This window comes from Bubalus kerabau, chromosome 1 (assembly GCF_029407905.1).
Source record: "Bubalus kerabau isolate K-KA32 ecotype Philippines breed swamp buffalo chromosome 1, PCC_UOA_SB_1v2, whole genome shotgun sequence".
NCBI lineage: Eukaryota > Metazoa > Chordata > Mammalia > Artiodactyla > Bovidae > Bubalus > Bubalus kerabau.
The window spans coordinates 193,398,058-193,422,480 of NC_073624.1; the positions used below are offsets into that span (position 1 = coordinate 193,398,058).

The window sequence follows — 24,423 nt, forward strand, 5'->3', positions numbered from 1 at the left end:
TTTGTGCAACTTCACATAACTTCTTTTTTAATTTAATTTTATTTTTTAACTTTACAATATTGTATTGGTTTTGCCATATATCAAAATGAATCCGCCACAGGTATACATGTGTTCCCCATCCTGAACCCTCCTCCCTCCTCCCTCCCCATACCATACTTCTTTAAACTTCTTTAACTTCTTTAAAACCTAGTGCCGACAGAACTACATTTGTAAAATGAAGGAATTGATCTGTATCATGACTACCAATGATTCAATCTATATTAAGATAGATAACCAACAATGGTCAACTGAATAGCACAGGCAACTATAATCAATATTGTGTAATAACTTAAATGAAAAGAATCTTAAAAGGAATGAATATATGTATATGTATAAGTATAACTGAATCACTTTGCTGTAAACCTGAAACTAACACAATATCGTAAATCACTTATACTCTAATAAAACTAAAATTTAGGAAAAAGAACAGAATGCTCTGAGATATTTTGAAATTACATTCCCATCCCATACTGGAACCCCCAAGGTAATTTTCTGTGATCTTCACTATGAGAATCTGGACAGCATACAATCATATTCTAATTTTTTCTCATAACATAATATTGTCAAAATGCATCCATATTATATTATATATCAGTACTTCATTCCATTTTATTGTCAAATAATATGTTGTTGTCTGGAAACACCACATTTGTTTATCTGTTCACCCTTTACTGGACATCTGTTCTGTGTCCATTCTATTAAGAATAATGCTGCTAGGAATATTACTGCACAAGTTTTTGTTCAGGCATATGTTTTTATGTCTTTTGGGTATCCAGGATATTCAGAGAACTTTAAAAGAATGTTCATGATTATAACTCCTCTTTTGCTTCTCTGTTTTCTGGTAATGGTATAAATAACAACTTCATAAAAAAGCACTGTGAAACAATTCCTTTTTGTACGTGGCTAGACTTGGATGTCATATATAAAATCTGAGAATCTATGTAAACAGAAAACTATCAGTATTTCAATGATAGTGTAGGACTTGGTTTTATCATTAAAAGAAAAGAGCAGAGTTCAAAAAGAACATGAAAGAGCAAAGCAGGTAAATTAAATTACATATTCCCCTACACTTTTTTACAAGGACACTGACTTGGAAATATGGTCTGAAATAAGCAACAAGTTTATCATGATATTGGTTGAATTCTATCTTCAAAATATGAATAAGTTCATAATGAACAATAAAGAAAAACAGAAATAAGATCAGAAACAGAAGATGGCAGACTCAGATTTAAGAATTAATATATGACAGGACATGAGCCACAGTTAAGCTGAAAGATGGAACACTGGGTTAGGTCTGGAGCCCTGGTTTCAGTTTGGCTACTGCCACCAGCACAGTGGCTAAGCCCTTCATGCCTCTGCATTGCAGTTATCTCTTCAAAATGAATACACTGGACTAGAAAATCACTAACTAGTCATACGCTATTCATAGTAAAGGACTTTAAGATATTTTCTGAACCAATATCCAGAATATTCACAGATCTCCTAAACAGACAGGTCGATGTGCCACATTACTTTCACAAATCTCCTCCTAGTCTCAATATCATTCACATACTTATATATAGTTTATTTGAATTTGAACACAAAATCAGAGATTGTTAGAGTTGGAATTAATCTCAGTAACCATTTGGTGAATGATGCAATACTCTCATTTTAGACATGGTTAAAAAAAAAAATGATTATGACCTGTGGAAGAACACATCATAGTGACTGGGGATCCAGATTGGCCAGGGCACTTGGCTCTTTCAACCCAGTCCTGCCACTTTTCCTAATGATTCCTGGGAGCCCACTGATGCAAACGTCTGTAGCTGCAATCCAGTCTCCATGGCAGAAGGAAGAGTTTACTTTTCCAAAATAGAAACAAAAAGTCATTCATTAGCTACCTATAAAGAACAAAACGTTACTGACAGACACTAAGGTTTCAAGCAAAGGTTATCACTTGTTAAATTCTTCCTTTTTTCATAACACCTGCAACATCAATCAGTGCATAATTTTGAATGAAAGAATTGATTCTTTTTCAAGCCATTCATATTATGCAGAGAGGTTGATGTTAACATCTACCAATGTTTGTTTTTTTTTTTCCTTCCTAGAAAGCCTCAGATATGCTCACTATTGATGCTACTGCTATTTTCTTCAGTAGTAGTGACACATTATTTGGATTTTAGGATTGGGCTTCCCAGGTGGCATAGTAGTAAGGAGTCTTCTTGCCAGTGCAGACGACACAAGAGATGTGGCTTTGATCCCTGGGTTGGGAAGATCTCCTGGAGTAGGAAATGGCAACTGGTGTTCAATATTCTTGCCTGGGAAATCCCATGGACAGAGGAGCCTGGGGTCTATGGCCCATGGTGTTGCAAAGAACCAGATGTGACTGAGTATTTGTAGACATGAATAAATATCCAAATATTCCGGATGTTTATATTTTAGCCTGCAGTGAAATAAGGAACATTCTTAATACTAGCGTCTGTACTTAAATATAATGTTGTCACATTATGACTAAGATTATTGAGTGAAGACTAGTAGAACTTTTGGAGAAGGCAATGGCAACCCACTCCAGTACTCTTGCCTGGAAAATCCCATGGATGGAGGAGCCTGGTAGGCTGTAGTCCATGGGGTTGCTAAGAGTTGGGCACGACAGAGCGACTTCACTTTCACTTTTCACTTTCCTGCATTGGAGAAGGAAATGACAACCCACTCCAGCGTTCTTACCTGGAGAATCCCAGGGACTGGGGAGCCTGGTGGGCTGCCGTCTATGGGGTTGCACAGAGTCGGACATGACTGAAGCGACTTAGCAGCAGTAGAACTTTAATGTCTAATGTATAAAGCATTTCTTTGAAAATCACTCAATCGTGTCTGACTCTTTATGACCCCATGGAGAGTCTGTGGAATTATCTAGGCAAAAATACTAGAGTGGGTAGCCTTTCCCTTCTTCAGGGCCCAACCCACGGATCAAACCCAGGTTTCCCGCATAGCAGGTGGATTCTTTACCAGCTGAGCCACCAGGGAAGCCCAAAAATACCAGAGTGCGTAGCCTACCCCTTCTCCAGTGGATCTTCCCAACCCAGAAATCAAACTGAGGTCTCCTGCATTGCAGGCTGATTCTTTACCAGCTGAGCTATCAGGGAAGCCCCAAAGCATATGTTTATTAATTGTATAGTGCAAAGAATACAACTGTCGAGTTACACAGTACTGTGTACAGACTTGACTCTGCCATTTCCAACCTTTGTGATCTTGAGTGAGTAAATTTACTTCCAGCAGTCTGGATTTTATTAACAAATGTATAATAAATTAAATATATGTAAAATAAATATACCTGATATCAGGTATAAGATTTTCTCTAAGTTCCTGATACAGGATGAAAATATACAATCTGTTGGTAAATTTCTTAATTCACTGCAGGCATTTAGCTTTAATAGTTTTACAAAGTGAGTGATACTCAGCATGGAATAAAGTGGGTGTTTGGCAGAAGTCTTTATTTTTATGATTATGGATCTGCGGCAACCTAAAAGGTTCACATTCTATGAACAAAAAGTGATCATCCCAAGCTGGTAATTATGTGATCATCTGGCTTCAGGGTGCACCACAGTGAGGTATCTAAATAGTCTTTGTGGAGATTCTTCTGTACTGTTGGCATAGACTTCCCATGGACATGGAAGAGGACCTCAGTGGCGCTATCATCTTTTGCCAACCTTTCTGCAGTCCAGCAGAGTGGGTTTGAAAGTAATGCAGCCATGATGATAAGAGACTGGCTTAGTTTCAGACCTCTATTAACAGCCTCGCTGGTTTTCATGTTTTGCCAAATGCAGCATAAGAAGTGAGAGAGGTGGTGTGTTCCCCAGAACATGTTAAAACACAAAGCCGCATAGCATTGGTAGAGGTCAATGTGTACAGGATTCAGCCTTTACTGCATTGCTTTGAAACTCAAAGTACATCGTGAGTAATGACTGCTGCTGCTGCTGCTGCTGCTAAGTCGCTTCAGTTGTGTCCTACTCTGTGCGACCCCATAGATGGCAGCCCACCAGGCTCCCCTGTCCCTGGGATTCTCCAGGCAAGAACACTGGAGTGGGTTGCCATTTCCTTCTCCGATGCATGAAAGTGAAAAGTGAAAGTGAAGTCGCTCAGTCGTGTCCGACTCTTAGCGACCCCATGGACTGCAGTTTATCAGGCTCCTCCGTCCATGGGATTTTCCAGGCAAGAGTAATGACTGGGGAGTCACAAATGCTCCACAGTTGTTTCCTATAGGTGTTTTACTTTCTTTTTTGTAAGGGGTGCTATTTGCTCATTGATCTTCACATTCTGCATATAATAAGAAAATAATAACCAGAAGCATACAAGGTAAGGCTCCTGTAAGGTTAAGAATTTTGTTATTTCTGACTGCTCTTATTTCTTTAACATTTCTCACTAAGTTTATAATGTAGTATGTTGCCAGATTCTTGAAATAGAATCTTTTGAAGTCCTTTTGGTCTTCTAAGGAGCTTACTGATCCTTTACTAAGGAGAGTGGTGACAGACAGCTCCCTGTTATTCTTCAGGACTATCTCACTAACCCTGATCAAAGTGAGTGGCTTTGGTTTTTATCTGCTACATGATGTCAGTGAAAGTCAGCTTGTCCAGGATGGTAGAGTAAGTCCTGCATTCTGGGACCATTTTCAATTTCCTATCCTCTGTCAGCCCTAACAGCCTACTCAACTTTCATACATTTATTCCAAGACAATAAATTAAATATGTAATAATATAGTCACAGTGTTTTGTTACAGACTCTTAAGACTTACTGTAGTAGGGAAATAAGAAGGAATCATAATATATGTGCTAAATGTTATAGGGGGTATAGAAAGATAAGTAGACAGAGTAGGGCATAAAGGAAGACGTCATCTCCATTTGCCTGGGCAAGGGATAATTACACTGAAGCTTCATACAGGATGTGAAAAGTGAAGTGAAGTGAATTGAAGTGAAAGTCGTTCAGTTGTGTCTGACTCTCTGCGACCCCATGGACTATACAGTCCATGGAATTCTCCAGGCTAGAATACTGGAGTGGGTCGCATTAACCTTTTTCAGGGGATCTTCCCAACCCAGGGATTGAACCCAGGTCTCCCACAATGCAGGTGGATTCTTTACCAGCTGAGCCACAAGGGAAGCCCAAGAATACTGGAGTGGGTAGCCTATCCCTTCTCCAGCAGATCTTGCTGACCCAGGAATCAAACCGAGGTCTCCTGCATTGCAAGTGGATACTAACTGAGGTATCAGGGATGTGAAAAGGTAATAGGAATTCTCAGATGAGGGCCAAGAACTCAGGTGTCACTGAGACCCTCACCCCAAAAGCTTCCTCTAGAAGAAGCAGGTGAAACTCTTGGTCTCACCAAGTGGTGTGCTGGAGGCAGCCAATAATACATGTTGCTGCTGCTGCTGCTTCTGCTGCTAAGTTGCTTCAGTCATGTCTGACTCTGTGCCACCCCACAGACAGCAGCCCACCAGGCTCCCCCGTCCGTGGGATTTTCCTGGCAAGATTACTGGAGTGGGGTACCATTGCCTTCTCCGTAATACATGTTAAAGGGAGCCAACTGTTCATGTCTGAAGGATTTTGCAGGCTGGTTGAAAAACATACCCATTGCTAAATAGCACATTCTTTAAACTTACAGTCAAATACATTACATTAAAACAAATATAATATTCAAATCTTATTACTTCCCAGCTATTTTACTATGTCTTATTCTTATGTGTGCTTTTGAGGTTACGTCTACTGTATCTGAACAGTAGAAATACTAAATCATTGTGTGCTCCTGTGCATTTCTTTCCAATTCCTCTTGTAGTGACAGCATGTTAGTAGCTTGAAATTGGCCATGGTGGGAGCATTGATGTCAGGAAAAATCAGCAAACACTACAAATCATAGTTTTATTTATTATTGTGTTGGTCATCTGAACTTAAAGTTAGATATGGAGAAAATGTTAATAATGTGGTTACATTTAAAGGATGTCATAGTTATAGCTGTTTCATTGTGAAGGGTACCAAAAAACTGAGGATATGTACTTCCATTATTAGAAAACTCTTATGCGATTCATCAAAGAAGTTGATTATGTCATCGACTAATGAGTGAAGTTCCAACATGACATTAATGTTCATGTTCCTTTTAATCATTAATGTAAATGAAAATATCATTAAATTTCACATCAGAACTATATAGTTGCTTATCAACTTCCACCATAGCCTGGATCTAAACACAACAGTTCAGCAAATATCAAAAGCCACCCTTGAGAATCAATTGGCTATACTGAACTTTCAAGGAATGACAGTGCAGTAAAAGAATTATTTGTAAATTTTATGTTGTGCATCAGTAAAATACACTATGTACATATACATAGTATAATATTGTATAATACAATATAATATGTACGTATACAAGCATACATGTATATATCTTATTCATATGCTTACATTTGTTTCCTTATGGAGAGCAAGCTGTCAAACATTTATAGACTCATTACTGTGCACACACATAACTGTGCCCAATACCAGACAGAAAGGTGTGCTGTTGTGAAGGCAGCCATTTAATGACTTAAGACAGGAAGTTACATGATTATATCTGCATTTTGGAAAAATCTACTAACTGAAGGAATAAAGACAAGGAAAGAATTTAGGAGACAACTGAATAAATACAAGTAATAAATATTGACAGCCTTAGGTTAAATCATAAAAAAAAGGAAGGGACAGATCTGAGAGACACATGCCGGTTAGAGTTGTAAAAATGTAGTGACTGATTGGAGAAGGCAACGGCACCCCACTCCAGTACTCTTGCCTGGAAAATCCCATGGATGGAGGAGCCTGGTAGCCTGCAGTCCATGGGGTCGCTAAGAGTTGGACACGACTGAGCGACTTCACTTTCACTTTTCACTTTCATGCATTGGAGGAGGAAATGGCAACCCACTCCAGTGTTCTTGCCTGGAGAATCTCAGGGACGGGGGAGCCTGGTGGGCTGCTGTCTATGGAGTTGCACAGAGTCAGACACGACTGAAGCAACTTAGCAGCAGCAGCAGTGACTGATTAGCTATGAAACAGGAGCAATAGGAAGATCACCACAGATGTATGACTCAGAGGAATAGCTAGAGACCAAAGTAAATAAATACTGGACTTCCCAGGTGGCCCAGTGGTAAAGAACCCACCTGCCAATGCAGGAGACACAGGAGACACAAGAGACATGGGTTCGATCCCTGGGTTGGAAAGATATCCGAGAGGAGGGCACGGCAACCCACTCCAGTAATCTTGCCTGGAGAATCTATGGACAGAGGAGCCTGCTGGGCTACAGTCAATGGGGTCACAAACAGTCAGGCACAACTGAGTGTGAACATACCTCAAAGCAAATAAATAGATTAATAATTGAAAAAAAAAACCCCACATACACATAATTTTGGGGTAATGATTTAGGAGCTTAGTTTAGGACCATGTTTGAACTTCTTACATCTTCAGGCAGAGTTTTCCAGCACACAGTTGAAGGTGAAAAGCTAAATGACAGAAAATGAATCTGGTTTGAATTAGAAATTTTGGAGACTTAGAAAATAGATGGTTACAGAAGTCATGAGTTATGGAGGGATATATATGGTGGGAATAAACTCCACAAATACAAAAAGGGAAGGGAGACAAGATTCAAATTTTGGAACCAACCATATTTAATGGTAAGATAAGGAAGGGCCTTGATAATGGAGATAAAAAGAATTGAGTTTAGAAGAGAATCAAGAGAGAGTGGTGACTCAGAAATCAAAGTTTGGAAAAGCCTTTATCAGAAGAATTAAATGCAGTGGGGAATCACACACACAAGAAAATCACAACAGATTCGCTGAGGGTAATGCGCTGAAGTGAGACTATCTACTGTGCCAACTGGGGAAGGACTCTGTTTTGGTTATCAATGGCTGCGTAACAAATTACCCTCCAACTAGGAGCTTAAAACAACCACAATTAATCATTTCTCATGGTTCTGAGGAGTGACTGGGTTCATCTGGGCGGTACTTTTGCTCTACATAGAGTCTGCTGGAAAGCCCGAGATGACCTCACTCATTTGTCTATTGCCTGAGCGGACGGGCTGAAATGGCTGGAGGCCATCTGGACCTCTTTCTCTCTCTTTGGAGTCTCTCATCTTGCAGGAACCGTCAGACTTCTGTAAGTGGCAGCCAGTTTTCAAGATAGTAAAAAAAAAAAAAAAAAAAGCCTACAAGGTCTCTCAAGGTCTGGACTGAGAGGTCCCAGGACATCCTTTCACTCTCATACTATTTGAAGAAAGCAAATCACTAGGCAGGTCTAGATTCAAAGGGTGAACCACCACTGCCTGATGGAAGGAGCAGTGTGTGTGAACAGGGGTAAGAGAGATTGTTGGTGATTCTCTTGGCAGACAGTTATTCCACGTGTTCCTCCTTTGTGCCATGGGTGCACTTTTGAGTATCCCTTTCTTATTTTAGTCCAAGGAGCTCCAGGATTAACATGATGCTCTACAGTTCCCAATGACATAAAACAAAAGCAAAGACTGTATTTTCAGATCCACAAATGAGCTCCCACCCAAATGAAGGTATCAGGGATCAAGGAAAAACATTCCTATACTTAATGGCATGATTTGGGTGAGGATGTGGTAAAGGGGCCAAGGTAAAATGAACACACCACAGATTGTAATCTATATAAAGCTGCAAAACAAAACAGAGCTTACTAACTTTCCCACCTAAGAATTTGAGTACAAAAGTCCTAACAGCTTCATTCCGCTTCTTTGCTTCAGCACCCGGACATCTTTAGATCACTCATGGTCATGAGGATGGGAGGGGGAACTTTTTGTATTAACAACAGGCTCTTTGTCCACATTAACTGTGCCAGAGCAATATCTTGGGATGCAGAAAGATACTGTAAACAGGGAAACACTTTGCAAGACAAATTTTCAGGAACTATATTAGCCTCTTTACTTATCTCTGTGGCACGTAGCATAGCCTAGTTTGAGTAGTGGAGTCTAATTGCTGACCATGGATACACAAATGGCCAGACTTCTGTGTTCTTTTTCATGCATTTCTAAAGCAATCTCTGATTCTGTAGTCAAATAATTTGAAGCACTGTTTTATTTTCAATTTTTTGCTTTCAAATGCACACACAGAGGTTTATTATTTTAGAATTATGCTTTAGAATTTCTATAACAATAAAACAAACCCACAATGCAAATGATTTATTTGATTAAGTACTGCATGATGTATAAACACAAATAGGTTGAAATTCATCATAAAATATTTGATATAGACTAGCTTTCTATGAAATTTTGAACTAGAAATTTTAAGATTAGATATTTTCTAGGATGAGTAAAGGTTTACACAAAAGCACTATTTATACATTATACAAACAGATCAATATTCACGTTTCTATTCATAACTCAATTTTAGTGAAAAGAGAACTATACTGGCTTCTGGTCTCATCCAGTCCAGCTTGACATAGAAGCTTGACCTAGCAATTTTATTACTTTGGAATTCATTATTATAATTTTCCATGGTTAAAACAAAGGAATAGACTAGAATTAGATTCATTTCAGTGTTTCATCTGCAGCTCAACAATTCTGTCACTCCTTTATTCTGAATATGATAAGTTACCAACAAAAACCAGTACAACTCTACAACTTATGCAGTAAATCATTTCATAGGCCTTCAAAAATCAAAATGTCCACATTAGAAGATTGGAATTAAAGCTCCAACCAAGTCCCAGTGACTCTTCCTTTGTTACTCTGACATACCTCACTTTTTCACATAGGAATCTTAACTGGCAAACTAACTCTCCACCTCTTTAAATGGGAAGGATGAGAAATAATGAGTGTCCAGAGGCAGTGTTTCTGCCACAATCATACTTCAGCTTCTAATAAAGCCAAATTATTGTAAATTCTAAAGTGCAACATTGCTCTCTAGCTTGGTTTCCTTTCTTTCCTTTTTTTTGCCGATTTATTTCTACTCTCATTACTGCTGAAGGTTTTCGCCATTTTTGGACCACCATCAACATAATTTTTTTAATTGAGTTGTGTAGAACAAAAAAGTGTGTTCAGAGACTGACAAAAGAAAGCAAAGAAATGGCCATGGAAAGGAGGAAGGCTTCTGCTGGAGAGCCTCCAAATCTGAACCAATCTGTTTAGGGTAGCCTGGAGAGTTAAGAGCATTGATGGACTTTGGAATCTCATAGATCCTTAGTTGAATTCCAACTAAACCACTTTATTACCTTCATGCTCTTGAGGAAATTACTTTATGAATCTAAACCTCAATTCCTTCTCGGAATAATATTAGCAGTAGCATCAGAGTATCATATTAATGGGAAAATCCATTGCAGGAGCCTAGCACCGAACACAGTCCATAGTTCATGCAGAGTCCATGCTCAAATATTTATTATTGTTATTACCATCATCATCATCACCATGTCATCAAAGTCAGGGTCTAGTGGATCTTTCATTAAAAAGCCAAATATAAAATATCATGAATGCTAATAATATATTTGCACACTTATTGTCATAAAAATCATTTTATTTTGTATTACTTTATTTTTTATTGTGGTAGGAGCACTTACATACCCTCTTAACAAATTTTTAAATGTACAATACATTATTGGTAATTATGTGTACAATTGTGTACAACAGATCACTAGAGTTTATTCACCTTGCTTGACTTGCAACTTATGTCCCTTAATCAATAACTCTCCATTGTCCTCTACCCCTAAACCCCGGTAACCACGGTTCTACTCTTTGATTATATGAATTTTTTACTTAATAGTCAAAGTTTAGATGCCTGATATAAGTGAATCATGTATTATTTGTCTTTCTTTGACTGGCTTGTTTCAACTGGCATAACGTTCTCGAGGTTCATCCATGTTGTTTCATATAACAAGACTGCCTTTTTTTTAAGCTGAATAGAACTTATTTATAAAACAGAAACAGACTCACAGACATAGAAAGCAAATTCATGGTTACCAAAGGGGATAGGTGGAGAGGCATAAATTAGGAGTTTGGGATTAACAGATACAAGTACTATTTATAAAACAGATAACCAACAAGGATCTACTATATAGCATAGGGAAGTACATTCAGTATCTTATAATAACCTATAAAGGGAAATGTATGAAAAAAAGTATATATGGATCACTTTGCTGTATACCAGATACTAACACAATATTTTAAATCAACTATACATTTACCAACCCTAAAATGGACTGGTGCAACACTTTGCACTTTAACTATGGACATAATGTGACTTTTAATTTTGATTCTGATTGTTTTGTTTTTGCTGTTTGCTCCCTGCATCTGTAACTATATAACTGGATTTGTTTCTAGCCGCATGAAAGCTTTTAAGTTACAAATGGTTGCTCAAACTCCTGCTACTGCTGTAGCTTCCTCCAACTACTATTTGGGGCCCCTAGATCAGATATCCTCAATATGAGGATTAGGGGAATATGTTGCCTCACCAATTTAGAGACAACGCCCCTTGGCAGCTCAGAAGCAGTTATGGAATGAGAACGACGCCCCTTTTCCCTAGGCAACATAATTCTCCTAAAAAAAAAAGGGGGGGGAATGAGAGAGTCATTTCCTAGGCAGGTTGATAAGGAGTCTAGGGGTCCCCAAGGAGAGAGGGGTCTGGAATTCTCAAGGAGGAAGAAAGGACAAACTTTTTTTCCTTCTCTACATTCCTTAGGATTATATAACAATAATGTATCCTGCCTGAGGACAGTCTTTGGATTAAACCTTCTGGCTAATTCTGTTATCTTAAAATGTAAATTATGGGAGGTCTTTACAACCTCCAGACATTCTTTGGCGTATATAACTTCATTGTTAACACTAGCAAGCGGGTACTCTTTCTGCCCCCTTCTGATGCCTATGTAAGAAGCTTTCTCTATCTCCTTTATACTTTAATAAAACTTAATTACACACACACACACCAAAAAAAACATAAATAAATCAACTATACTTCAAAATGGAGAAGGCAATGGCACCCGACTCCAGTACTCTTGCCTGGAAAATCCCATGGATGGAGGAGCTTGGTAGGCTGCAGTCCATGGGGTCGTGAAGAGTCGAACACAACTGAGCAACTTCACTTTCACTTTTCACTTTCATGCATTGGAAAAGGAAATGGCAACCCACTCAAGTGTTCTTGCCTGGAGAATCCCAGGGAAGGGGGAGCCTGGTGGGCTTCCGTCTATGGGGTCTCACAGAGTCGGACACGACTGAAGTGACTTAGCAGCAGCAGCAACAGCATACTTCAAAAATATGTAATTGTATTTGGAAAAGTGGAAGGCACTGGTTAGAACTGTTTTGCAGTTATGCTAGAAGCAGAAGCCAAACTGAAAAGAACTAAGGTGTGGATAGGTAGTGAGGAAATAGAGGCAGGACACATTCATGCATTTTCCATTAAGTTTGTTTACAAAAAGGAAAGGAAAAAAATGAAACTGTAATGGAAGGGGAAGTGGGTCAAGGGAACTTTTATGTTGTTACAGGTAATTTTTCTCCAGCAATGATTGGTTCAGAAGAGAGCAATGAATTAGGAATGATAGGTGGCAACAGTAAGCAAAGTTCTAGAGATGTAGAGGAGGAGGGGTCTTGAAGTTTAACTGTTGTTATAATATACTCCAACACCATGGCTCTGTAGAAATAGGAGTATGATCACTTTTTCAACTCTAGAAATTTGCTAATTCCTCCCCAGCGTCCCCCTAAATTCCTTCATGTAAGATTTAGGGAAGCTTATTCCATGCACATAGCTGAGGTGCTGTCTACAAATTCCAGTGGTGAGAATGCGAACAAGTATAAAGCTGAGACACGTAGTGATAAAGATCCGAGTAGAAACAGCACCGGTAATAATGTGCATACCTTTTTTACTGTTCCTGGAGAAACCAGAGAAGCATCTAGGATACATGTGAAGCAATACTAAGCAGACCTAAAGGCTACAGGCTGAGAGTAAGCAAAACAAATGTCCATTATATCAAGATAGTGTAAAGTACTGTGGACACAGAACAGATGTGAAACAAATTCACTTTGTTTCAGGAAGCATGGCCACTAGACCTATTCAAACAATCAAGCCAAAAGCTTTCCAAGAACACAATCTATGAAAGCATATTTACTCACATTTTGTGTAACCCAACCCGGGACTTTTGTGGTTTCAAAAATCTCAACAAATTGCTCTCTTACTCATGATACTGAGTGATTTTTTTTTTTAAGCCAGTTAAAAATTGAATGAGATTACATGTGTGAAAGTGTGTAAACCAGTGCCTGGTACGTAACAGGCATTTAATAACATGCTAATTAAATTTGAACCCTTACCCCATGGGAAATAAGTTGGGGAAAAAGAGACTATTTAACATTTGAGTCTTTGGGGGAAATTTCTGGTTAGGATTCTAGAGAAAATTTTCATTTGTTTGAATTTATTGAGTATGAAAGAGACCAAATATTAAGTAGATATTTCATAGAGTCATAATACTGGGGAGGGAGGAGTAGATAAGCAAGATAAGACTTTTCATAGACTGTGTGTGAACTAATTTTTCAGCCGATTGGACTTAGCATGTGATAATGTTCTTATTGAGGCTGAATGTGAAGTAGTATTCATTGTGCTAGATTTATAGACTTGGCTTTCTAGCAATAACTCCTTAGTCTCTGTATTTTGTCTTAGCTTATAAGAATATGAGTTGAAAAGAGAAGCACTAATCTCCATTAACTACCAATATCACTTTGAAAAATTGTTCAACCAAATTTGCTTTCATGGAAGTGAATTAGAGAGCTTTCTTATAAATCTGAAAATGTAATGTTAATAAGCAGTGTTCAAAAGCAGCCTTGGCTGCCACTAAAATATCATGAAGGAATGAATTAAATGCATACTCAAACTGTGTATTATATACATTTATATTATATATGCAGTACCAATTCATACAAAAATCACAGTAAGAATATACTGAAGGAGTTTAGGATTATAATGAAATACATCTCTTTTCTGCTTGTAGCTTGTTTTCTGATCTACTGTCTATAGAATGTATGCTTTGAGTTATCGTTTTGTGTCAAACATTATTTTGTTCCACATAATGTGCTTTCATTGCTGTGATTGTTTACAATACTAATTGTGAATTTCATTAGTCTTTAATTACCAAATATGGCCATAATTAATTGTTTTGATGTATATTCATGTTTAAGGGGAGTGACAGAAACGCTCATGTGTCAGGGGTCATGGATTTATCTGCTAACTTGGATACCCAGTGAAAAGACTGGCAATTAGGAGGAATAGGAGGGACAAGAAAGTTAAGTGGGAAAGATCTGGGGAAACCAGCCCTCCCGTTCCTTTTTTTTTTTTGGCTGGGGAGTTTTACCAAAGGCAAATGACAACATATCCATCACTCAGATGGATTCTTCTGCATTAGTGAAAGGCATTACATGTACAAGTGACAAGCCCTAACATCACAAAAGTTTGAAAATGTCGACAGAGTTATATTATATGTCAGTTGTGTTCTGAGATGAGAGGCCACCGTCCCTTACATATCTCTTAGTAGCTCTCATGTTAGTAGTGGTAGCAGGAGACAGATGGCATAACTGACAAATCACCCTGTAAATCTATGGCACAATCACAATGAATCACTGAGGACATACCACTTGGGTTTCCTGTACTGCAGCCGCCAACCTGCTGTGGTGAACCAACAACATGTCTTTGAAGTTCTCACTCCATCAGTATTCAGCTCACTAGAAGCTTTCCTGGTGAGCCCTATGCTCTCACTTAAGCTCACATTGAGAAGGGAGGCACCTGATTATAAATGAGCCAGCTGAAGGATCTTTAGATGTGACAATTTGAAAAGAATGTTTGTGGAAGTGGTTATTTTAGAGAGTAGCCTCAAGGGCAAATTCCAACAAAGTCAACTCTAACACTTAAAATTAGACGGAAAGATTACTTCAACAAAGTTAACTGACCATGAATTTGGATCTCCGGAAAGAATTTAAAGCATTTTCCTGTAACTTTAGGGAAGTTTGATTATTTTTTATCGTCAGTAAATACAGTGGGAAACATCATATATCCCATCTTCAATTTCCTCTCCTACGAGGCATATATCTCATACCTGAAATTTTATAAATCTCATACCTAAAAGCTTTGACCTAGCACTTAGTGAGTGAAATTATTAGGAGAAAATTTCCTACATTTTATGGCATTTTAATACTATAAAGACAATCAGCTCAAGAAGAAATCAAGTATTTCAGTGTTTCTTCAATATATTTCCCCAGATATATTAGGTAAAATGTCTTTCAATAAAAATATAAAAGGTGTGACTAAAGACCACACCTTCAGCAGACCCACTGACCCTTTCAGTGAAAATTTCTGGTACTGAGAAAAAAAAAAACAACAGAGCTTCATAATTCTCCCAGGGGTCATTTTAAGTACATAGCAGTATTCCTATTGACTTGTCTAACATGAATTTGTTGTAAATCACATAGTGTTTAAATTACAATGTACATTTTCCTGTTAATTGTCAAACAATGTCATCATCAGATTTAGTGACAATTTCACCTCTAATTTACACAGGAAAAACTACTCCACTCACACAGTCTCAGTTCAAAATTTTCTGGGATATCTGATCAAGGCAAGGAGCCATCAAATTTACCTCTATCTGCTTCTCCAGTCCATTCTCAATCATGTTCTTTGGCATCCTTGCTCCCCATACCTCAGCAACATTTACCCTCATGCCATTATCCAAGCAATCCTAGTCTCTTTTTCATCAGAAAGGGCACCCTGCCTCTAGTTTCTGCCAAATTTTCTCCGGTTTGCTGGATAACTTCAATTTACCTTCTATTAATATTATCCCTTCCAATCCTTTATTCTGCTCATCTGTTTTCATAGAGTCCTCTAGGCTAGATTCATCATTCCTTTTCCTTTAACTCTCTTTTCCAAGACCCTAATGCTGGGAATAACTGAAAGCAAAAGAAGCGGGTGGCCGAGGATGATACAGCTAGATAGCATCACTGACTCAATGGCCATGCATTTGAACAAACTCCGGGACATAGCGGAGGACAGAAGAGCCTGGTGTGCTGAAGTCCATGGAGTCACAAAGAGTGACGTGACTTAGCAACTGAACAAGGACAACAAAAAATTAAGTCCCTTAAAACTTTGAGCCTTTATTGGGCTCTTTATCACAATGAACTCTAATTACTGACAAGGTCAACTATCATGCTTTTATTCTTCTCTTCTAAGGTCCATCTTAATTTCAATGGTGATACATGGGATTGTGTGGTGAGGAGGAATAGTCAGTCACATGGCATCTGAAAAGATGCCAAACCTACTAGGTTCAGAGGAGTAGTCTCTGAATGGGTTTCTTGAGGCCTCTATTGTGCGGTTTGAGGTAAATGTCTAGGATGTCTACGATGGCTCTCTGATGGAGCCAGGGAGGGGACATTACACAATTTTTCAATGCACCTCTGCTAAGACATCTCTCTAAGTTTCTTCAACCTCAGTTCTTTCATATGTTCATTCTAGATATCATTACAAGAGTGGTGATTTGTTTACATCTTCTATGAGCCCAAAATAAGGAGTGTAGAAGTTGGTTTTGAAGTGTGCAGGTGGTTGCTAAATTTTGTTTTGTTTTTGACCTTTGGGGGATTTAGCTAAAACTGGGACAGAAAATTATTTAGAGAGGCAAGGTGAGCCCAAATCTGGAGAAGGACATGGCAACCCACTCCAGTATTCCTGCCTGGAAAATTCCATGGACAGAGGAGCCTGGCAGACTAAAGTCCATGGGGTCGCAGAGTTGGCCACAACTGACTCACACTCACATGGTGAGCCCAGGTAAAAGAGTTTTGGAGAAAAACCCTAAGTTTCTCATATACCTACAGAGGAATTGGAGGACATGTAAAAGTGCTGTGTGCCCCACGTGGGCAGAAAGTTTGAAGGAGTGGACCTGCATAGCATCTCCCTGCCACGAAGATGCACATCAGAAGGAGATGGACTGGACAGTTCCTTGGAGTGGTTAGAATAAGAAATGCTTAGAGGCCAGTCGACCACCCACAGTAACGCCAGGTAGGTCAGTACAAACACATACTTGGAAGGTGATTCAGAGCCAAGACTCATCTGTGTAGTGACATCGTGTGAATTAGAAAAAGTTCCATAGCAGGACACAGCTTGGAAGCAGAGTTCATGTTATACAGCAGCCCAAACTTGTCCCCTTTGCTGAGCAGTATTATGTAATTATATGATTTCTTTCTCTTGAATTTCCTACTTTAAAATGACCATCTGTCAACATACTGAGAACGCTATAATGAATTTTATTCCGAAAGCATTTTTTTTACCAACTTAGAATAATATTTTTCAAGCAAAAAAAGAACCAAACATAACTTGATTTTAAATATCTATTAAAGACACCTAATCATCAGAGAAGAAAATACTGAGAACTCATCTTTATCTCCATGCCATCCATGAAGATTCATCTGTCATGAATCTTAGTTCCTGAATCATAAAGATCCTTTGATTTGAAGCTTTTCCAGCTAGTGCCACAAAACAGACATGCCTCATCAAGTCACATGTGGTTGGCTGCTTCCACAAAAAATGCCCCATAAGCTGTCATAAAAAGCATTTCTACTAGTGGTCTGCGGCATGTGTTTCTACAATGAGTTCTTTTGAAGTTGATACTTCCTAGTAGAAAGGCATTCCTGAGTGTGCACTTAAAAAATTGATTACAGTGCCCATTTATATCCTGGGGCATGAGAGCTGGCATGATTTTCATACCTGAGGAATGCTACCTTCTTCCTTAAGTGTAAATACACTAAACGCAAAATTCTTGCTACCATAAGACATAAGACTTACAGACCATGTTAGTAAAACGTGGGCACATTTCAGTCAGTGTATGAATCATATTCATAACCAAATCTCAGAAAAACTTGGCCATAATGGTCTGCAAGTTTTTTACGGTTGTAATTTTGGTGACTAGGAGACATTGGGTTTATATTATGAGGAGCTGGATATTTTAACTGTTTATCATCAGCTTCTGTACACGTTTGGAAAAATTCCCTACAGAACTTCAAACAGAAGGACATATTTTAGTAAGTCCTTGTTTTCTTATAATATGATCCCCTTTTCTTATAACTCTGATACTTGCTCTGGGTCATGGCAGATATTTGCTTATCTCCACTGGATGGCTTTAAACTGAATTGTTTAAAACAGTAATGGGAAATAAGAGGAGGGAAGGGGAAAGGGAGGAAATGACTTAACAACTTTTAACAGTTTCTGAACATAGATTCTCTCTGTCTGTGAGAGTTTCTTATAACACAATACACCCTCCTTCCAATTTATCTGCTTTTTTTTTCTTAACCATTGTGAATAAATATGTAAAAAATCATTATCATCACATATCAAACTATACATAATATATGAAACATAAACCATTAATATTATTGTTTTTTGCACTATCCAAATTTATTTAGACTTACTCTTATTTTAATCATTTTGGTTTCTCTTCCTGCCACTTGACATCACAGATCTTCCATTTGAAATCCTGTTTATTCCCTTCAAGATCGTCCCAGCTGGCTCACTGGTAAAGAATCCATCTGCAATGAGGGAGACAGGGTTCAATCCTTGGGTCAGGAAGGATTAGGAAATGGCAACCTACTCCAGTATTCTTGCCTGGAGAATGCCATGGACAGAGGAGTGTGGTGGGCTACAGCCCAAGAGGTCTCAAAAAAGTCCAAAACAAATTAAATATATTCCTTTCGAAGAGGCGTTTTTCTTCCCAATAGTAAGCTCTACGTGTAATAATTATTTCAGCATTTTTTGCATGAAAATATAATTTTCCACTTTAATTTTTGAAAGGCACTTTTGCTTGTATAGAATTCTGTTGGCAGTTATTTTCTTTCAGCATTTTGAAAGTATTATTCATTTATCTCTTATTTTCCACTGAAGTTGTAGAGAAGTTAGGTTTTAATTTAACTGTCACACATTATAACATAATCCTTCAAGTTTTCTTAATCTTCTCATGGCTTTTAAATTTTTCTTTGTTCAGTAGTTATTAATATGATTCGTTGTGGGTTTTCTTTTGTATTAACCTTGTTTGTTGCTCAGTCTTTTTGAAAAATCGATTTTTTTTTTTATCAGTTTCACAAAGATTGCGTTTTTCTTCTGTCCTTTAGGATTCCAAGTACAATTATGTTAAACATTCTTATTCTACCCTCCATCTCTCTTGCTGTTTTATTTTTGCCTTATCTTTATCTCTTTGTGCATTATTCAAGGTATCTTCCACTCTGCTCTCCCACTAAACAAATTGTTTCTCAGCTGCTTTTAATTTGTTCTTAAACCATACACTGAGTTTCTCTATGTTTTGGTTCTAGACTTTCTATTTTCTAAAATATATAATTTGCAATTTTCTCCTGAAAATTTCAATTCTGGCTGTTATCACCCTACATAGAGCATAATTATTTCAAAATTTATTTGATATTTGCAGCTCCTGTAGTTCTGCTTCTATAGATCTTATTCTGTTTGCTGCTGCTGCTGCTGCTAAGTCGCTTCAGTCGTGTCCGACTCTGTGCGACCCCATACATGGCAGCCCACCAGGCTGCTATAACAAAACTCTACAGACTGGGTGGCTTAGGAAAAAACAAAACAACACAGAAATTTATTTCTCATAGTTTTGGAGCCTAAAAGTCCAAGATCAGAGTGCAGGTATGGTTGGTTGTGCAAGAGACATCTTTCAAACTGCCTTCTCTTTGTACCTTCCCATGGTGGAAGGGGTAAGGGAACTCTGTAGGGTCCCTTTCATAAGGTCACTAATCCCATTAATGAGGGCTCTACCCTCATGACCTGATCACCTGCCCAAAGCCCCAGCTACTAATACCATTACCTTTGGGAATGATGTTTCAACACAGGATTTGGGGGATGTTTGTTTGCATAATTCAGGATATCTGTTTGAAAAGTCAGTTGGAGAAATAACTTGAGACCTAACCTGTTACTTTGTCCCAAAGGCTTTTTCTTTGCCTCTAGCTGCTAGCTGCATGGGGGAACTTGAAATCTGGGATTGCCTCACTCCAGCTTGAGGTACTGAGGGTAATTGAGCCTGCACTGCAGTCTCTGGAGGGGTTTTTCTACACAGAGATCACTCTCACCCTAGGGTGGGACTCTGCAGTGAGAGTTCTTCCAACTCCTCTTTTGGATATTCCCAGGCTATAATCCCCATCTGCTAGCCTACTGCAGCTTACTTCACCTCTGAGTATCTTGACTTGCCTGACCTGAGGGGTATATACTTGGAGATGGGAAAAGTAAAACAAAAAAAAAAAAACAAGTCCCAGGCTTACCCCAGTGGGGCTCTATCCTTTCCCAGGCTTTGACTGGGTCAATTTTAACTCTCTTTTCCTCTCTCTAGTATTTTCACATCACGTGATTTCACCCACAGGTTTTCTAGTTTTTCTCCAAATGAATAATCATTTGGACCCAAGTGTTACTGGTAACATTTTAAATTACTCCTCTATTGTTCAGATACCATTTGTGATTTCCCTACTTTGATCCACTTTAAATTTGTATCGTAAAACAAATCTCCAGTGTCAATGAAAGGCATTTTCACATACAATACATAAAATATCTTCATTTGTAAAACTGTGATTAATAGTGAATGCATTTTCATGAAAATTGGTTGTGTTTCTAATAGACTACCCCAGAAAATTTGTTAATTAGAAGGTTTCTTTTTTGTATTTTCAACAATTCTATGAATCATTTGGGAACACATTACCAGTTATGAAATTCCTGGTCTCCTTCATTAACAAGGTTATATATTTGCAGTAATATAAACAGCAAAAACCCCCACTTTCTTCTCTGATTAATCTCACAAAAGCAACTTCACATATATGGAGCACTATTTGTACACTGGGTACCAACAGCACTTTTACATGTATTATATCATTTGATCCCTAATACAAATTTGAGCTATCTGAATTATGAACTATGGAAATAGGAAAGAAAATCAATACTGAAAATTTCCAGATATAGCTGTTGTTTAAAATCATAACTTTCCTGGCTCCTCTCTTGTTTCCTTTTCATTTTTGTTCAAGTCAGTCACATGCCACCTAGTGATATCATAAGGAACTGCAAGTTATAATTTATTAATAACTATAAAACATTTTCCTACAGTATACACTTTTCCTTCAACAACTTTCTCTTTCATCTATCTTTTCCCCTCCCTCTCCCTCTTCCTCCCTCTCTTCCTTAAGTGCTGAAAGTCAGTTAATTATATGGTAGCAGTGTAGTACTTAATCACTGATGCATGGTTGCCTCAGGCAACTGTAACATAACTTTGTGCTACCAATTAATAGATAAAAATCTCTGTTTTCATGGTTATGTGAAGAAAAAAGGAAGTGAAAAGAAAAACGTTCAAGAGAAAAGTTTAAGTAAATATATTAAATGTCAATTACAGTTAGATAAAATGCAAAAGGAAATTACTTTTTATATAATGTATTTTAATTTTACTGTAGGTATAACACATAGTTATATAGCTTGTGTTGCCTTCCTGTACCTTCAAGAAATGCTAATTATTAAAACATTCTTAAGTCTAAAATTTCTCTCAAAGGAATAGAAAAGCCTTAATTTATTTTAATATCTTCAACCACAGTTTCAGAAATAAGCTGCCTTATCTATATCTTCATATTTATTGATATAAAAAACCTTATATATTTGATTATGGATTCAGAGGAAAAAATGCTGTAATTTCAAAGTCCATTAAATGAAGTAACGGACTTGCTATATACTTTTTTCACATATTCCATGTTGACTCTACTTGAAAATAAATTTATTTTACACTGAGCCAGGTCACTTATCATGTTATGAAAACTAAGTAAGGAGAAGAATTAGTATTGTGTGCTCCATGATTGATGGAGAAGGAAATGGCAACTCACTCCAGTGTTCTTGCCTGGAGAATCCCAGGGACGGGGGAGCCTGGTGGGCTGCCGTCTATGGGGTCACACAGAGTCGGACACGACTGAAGCTACTTAGCAGCAGCAGCTCAATGACTGAACAGACTATACTAGTAACCTGAGGGCACAGAATCTTCAGTTGCCTTCTAAACAGAAATAGTATTGTCTTTATGACATGTTTAGAGAAGGAAATGGCAATCTCCTCCATTATTCTTGCCTGGAGAATTCCATGGACAGAAAAGCCTGGCAGGCCATGGGGTTGCAAAGTCAGACACCACTAAGTGACTATCACTCATTTATGGCATGTTACACATAAATGTAGTATAAGAAACTATGAGTGATAGCTTATTGGGGGAAGTACCCACAATATCTCTACAATTTGCTAGCTAGACTTCCAGAATTTGTAATTTAGAAATTAAATTTTGGGAGGCTTGTGGTCCAGATGGCAGAGTATGAAGACCCTGACTTTACCTCCCCCCCGACCCACCCAGACTCACCAAAATTTACAACAATTTACAGAGCAACTACCAATGAGAAAGACATGAAGCCCGCAGAAAAGACTTTTCCACAGCTGAAGTCATAAAAAAGCAAGCATGAAAGAACAATGAAGCAAGTAGGAGAGGTGGAAATGAGGTATAGTTAAGACCCATACCCCTGGGTAGGTGACCCACAATGGGAAGATAATCACAATTTTAGAGGTTCTCCCCAAGGAACTTGGGGTCTGTGCTTTACATAAACCTCCCCAGATCAGCAGTCCTGCACTGGGAAGAGGAGGCCCCAGAACACCTCGCCTTGAAGGTAGCCATGCTTGCACATGAGCGAGGCAGAGGGCAGTAGGGTGCAGAGATTCCAGTTTTAAGGGCATGCACAAGATCTCACTTGCTCCAAATCCCAGCACAGAGGCAATAAATTGAATGTTTCCTGGCCGGACCCACTTACAGTCCTGGAGAGCCTCTGAGAGGCAGGAGACAATTGGGGCTCCTCTGCCTAGGGACTTAGACACTGATGTCGGCCATTTGGGGAGCACACTCTTTTATGAGGACACTGGTGCTGACAAGTGTCGTTTTGGAGCCCTTCCTCTAGCCTATTAGGGCTGGGGCTTACCTGCCCACCAGCAGGTTGGCACTGGTCCTGGGAACCCCCACTTTACACAGCCAGTCATGTAGGGACTCAGCCCCACCTGCCAGCAGGCTGGCACCAGCTCTGGGCCAGTCAGGCCCACAGGCAACAACCTCAGGATTCAGCCCCACCCATCAGTGGGCTGACACTGGTCCTGAGCCCTGACAGCCACCACACAGGCAGGACCCAGCAACTGAGCAGGCCAGGGGTCAGCCCGCACCACCAGCACACATATAGAAGTCAGCCATAACAGAAGGAAGACCCACATAGCCCACATAGGGACAACCCTAGGGCATCTAGCTCTGGTGGCTAGAAGTGAGCGTGTGGTTTGACCCCATGGGACATCTCCTACACAAGGCCACTTCTTCAAGATTGGGAAACAGGAACAACTAACTTAATACAGAGAAATAAACGCATGATACAGGATGCTTGGGGCTGGTGCACTGGGATGACCCAGAGGGATGGTACGGGGAGGGAGGTGGGAGAGGGGTTCAGGATGCGGAACACATGTACACCCGTGGTGGATGCATGTTGATGTGTGGCAAAACCAATACAATATTGTAAAGTAATTAGCCTCCAATTAAAACAAATAAATTTATATTAAAAAAAAACACAGAGAAAGTTAAGCAAAATGAGGAAATAAAGGGAAATGTTCCAAATGAAGGACCAAAACAAAACCTCAGGAGAGGAACTACAAGAAGTAGAAATAAGCCATCAACCCAAGAAAGAGTTCAAGGTAATGATCGTAATGATGATCAATGAATTCAGGAGAAGAATGGATGAACACAGTGAGAATTCCAGAGTTAGAAACACATAAGAGTTAGAGTTAGAAAATATAGATATTTTCTAAGAGTTAGAAAATATAAAGATATTTTCTAAGAGTTAGAAAATATAAAGATATTTTCTAAGAGTTAGAAAATATAAAGATATTTTCTAAGAGTTAGAAAATATAAAGATATTTTCTAAGAGTTAGAAAATATAAAGATATTTTCTAAGAGTTAGAAAATATAAAGAACTGAACAGAGCTAAAGCATACAATAACTGAAATTTAAAAATACACTGTAAATAAATTGATTAATTATCTGGAAGACAAAGTAGTGGAAAATCACCCAAGCTGAACATAAAAAAGAATGCTTCCCAACTCAATCTATGAGGCGACCACCACACTGATAGCAAAACTAGACAAAGACACCACAAAAAAATGAAAGAAAATTATAGGTAAAAATTACAGATGAAGATAGCTATACAAATCCTCAATGATTTATTACCAAACTAATTTCAACAGTGCATTCATACTCATCAAATGGAATTTATTCCAGGGATGCAAAGATGGTTCAATATCAACAAATCAATCATGTGATACATGTTAATAAATTGAAGAATAAAAATCA

The 24,423-nt window shown here is 38.4% G+C and overlaps 1 long non-coding RNA gene across 1 annotated transcript; it reads right to left on the bottom strand.

Annotated features, from left to right (window-relative positions):
• Nucleotides 1-1,473: 1,473 nt before the first annotated feature.
• On the bottom strand, nucleotides 1,474-19,875 carry LOC129628840 (uncharacterized). The gene is made up of 3 exons (XR_008702922.1): nucleotides 19,855-19,875; nucleotides 18,452-18,568; nucleotides 1,474-1,880 (listed from the first exon to the last, which is right to left on the bottom strand). It is a non-coding gene; the product is annotated as an uncharacterized LOC129628840 (long non-coding RNA).
• Between the last annotated feature and the right edge of the window lie 4,548 nt (nucleotides 19,876-24,423).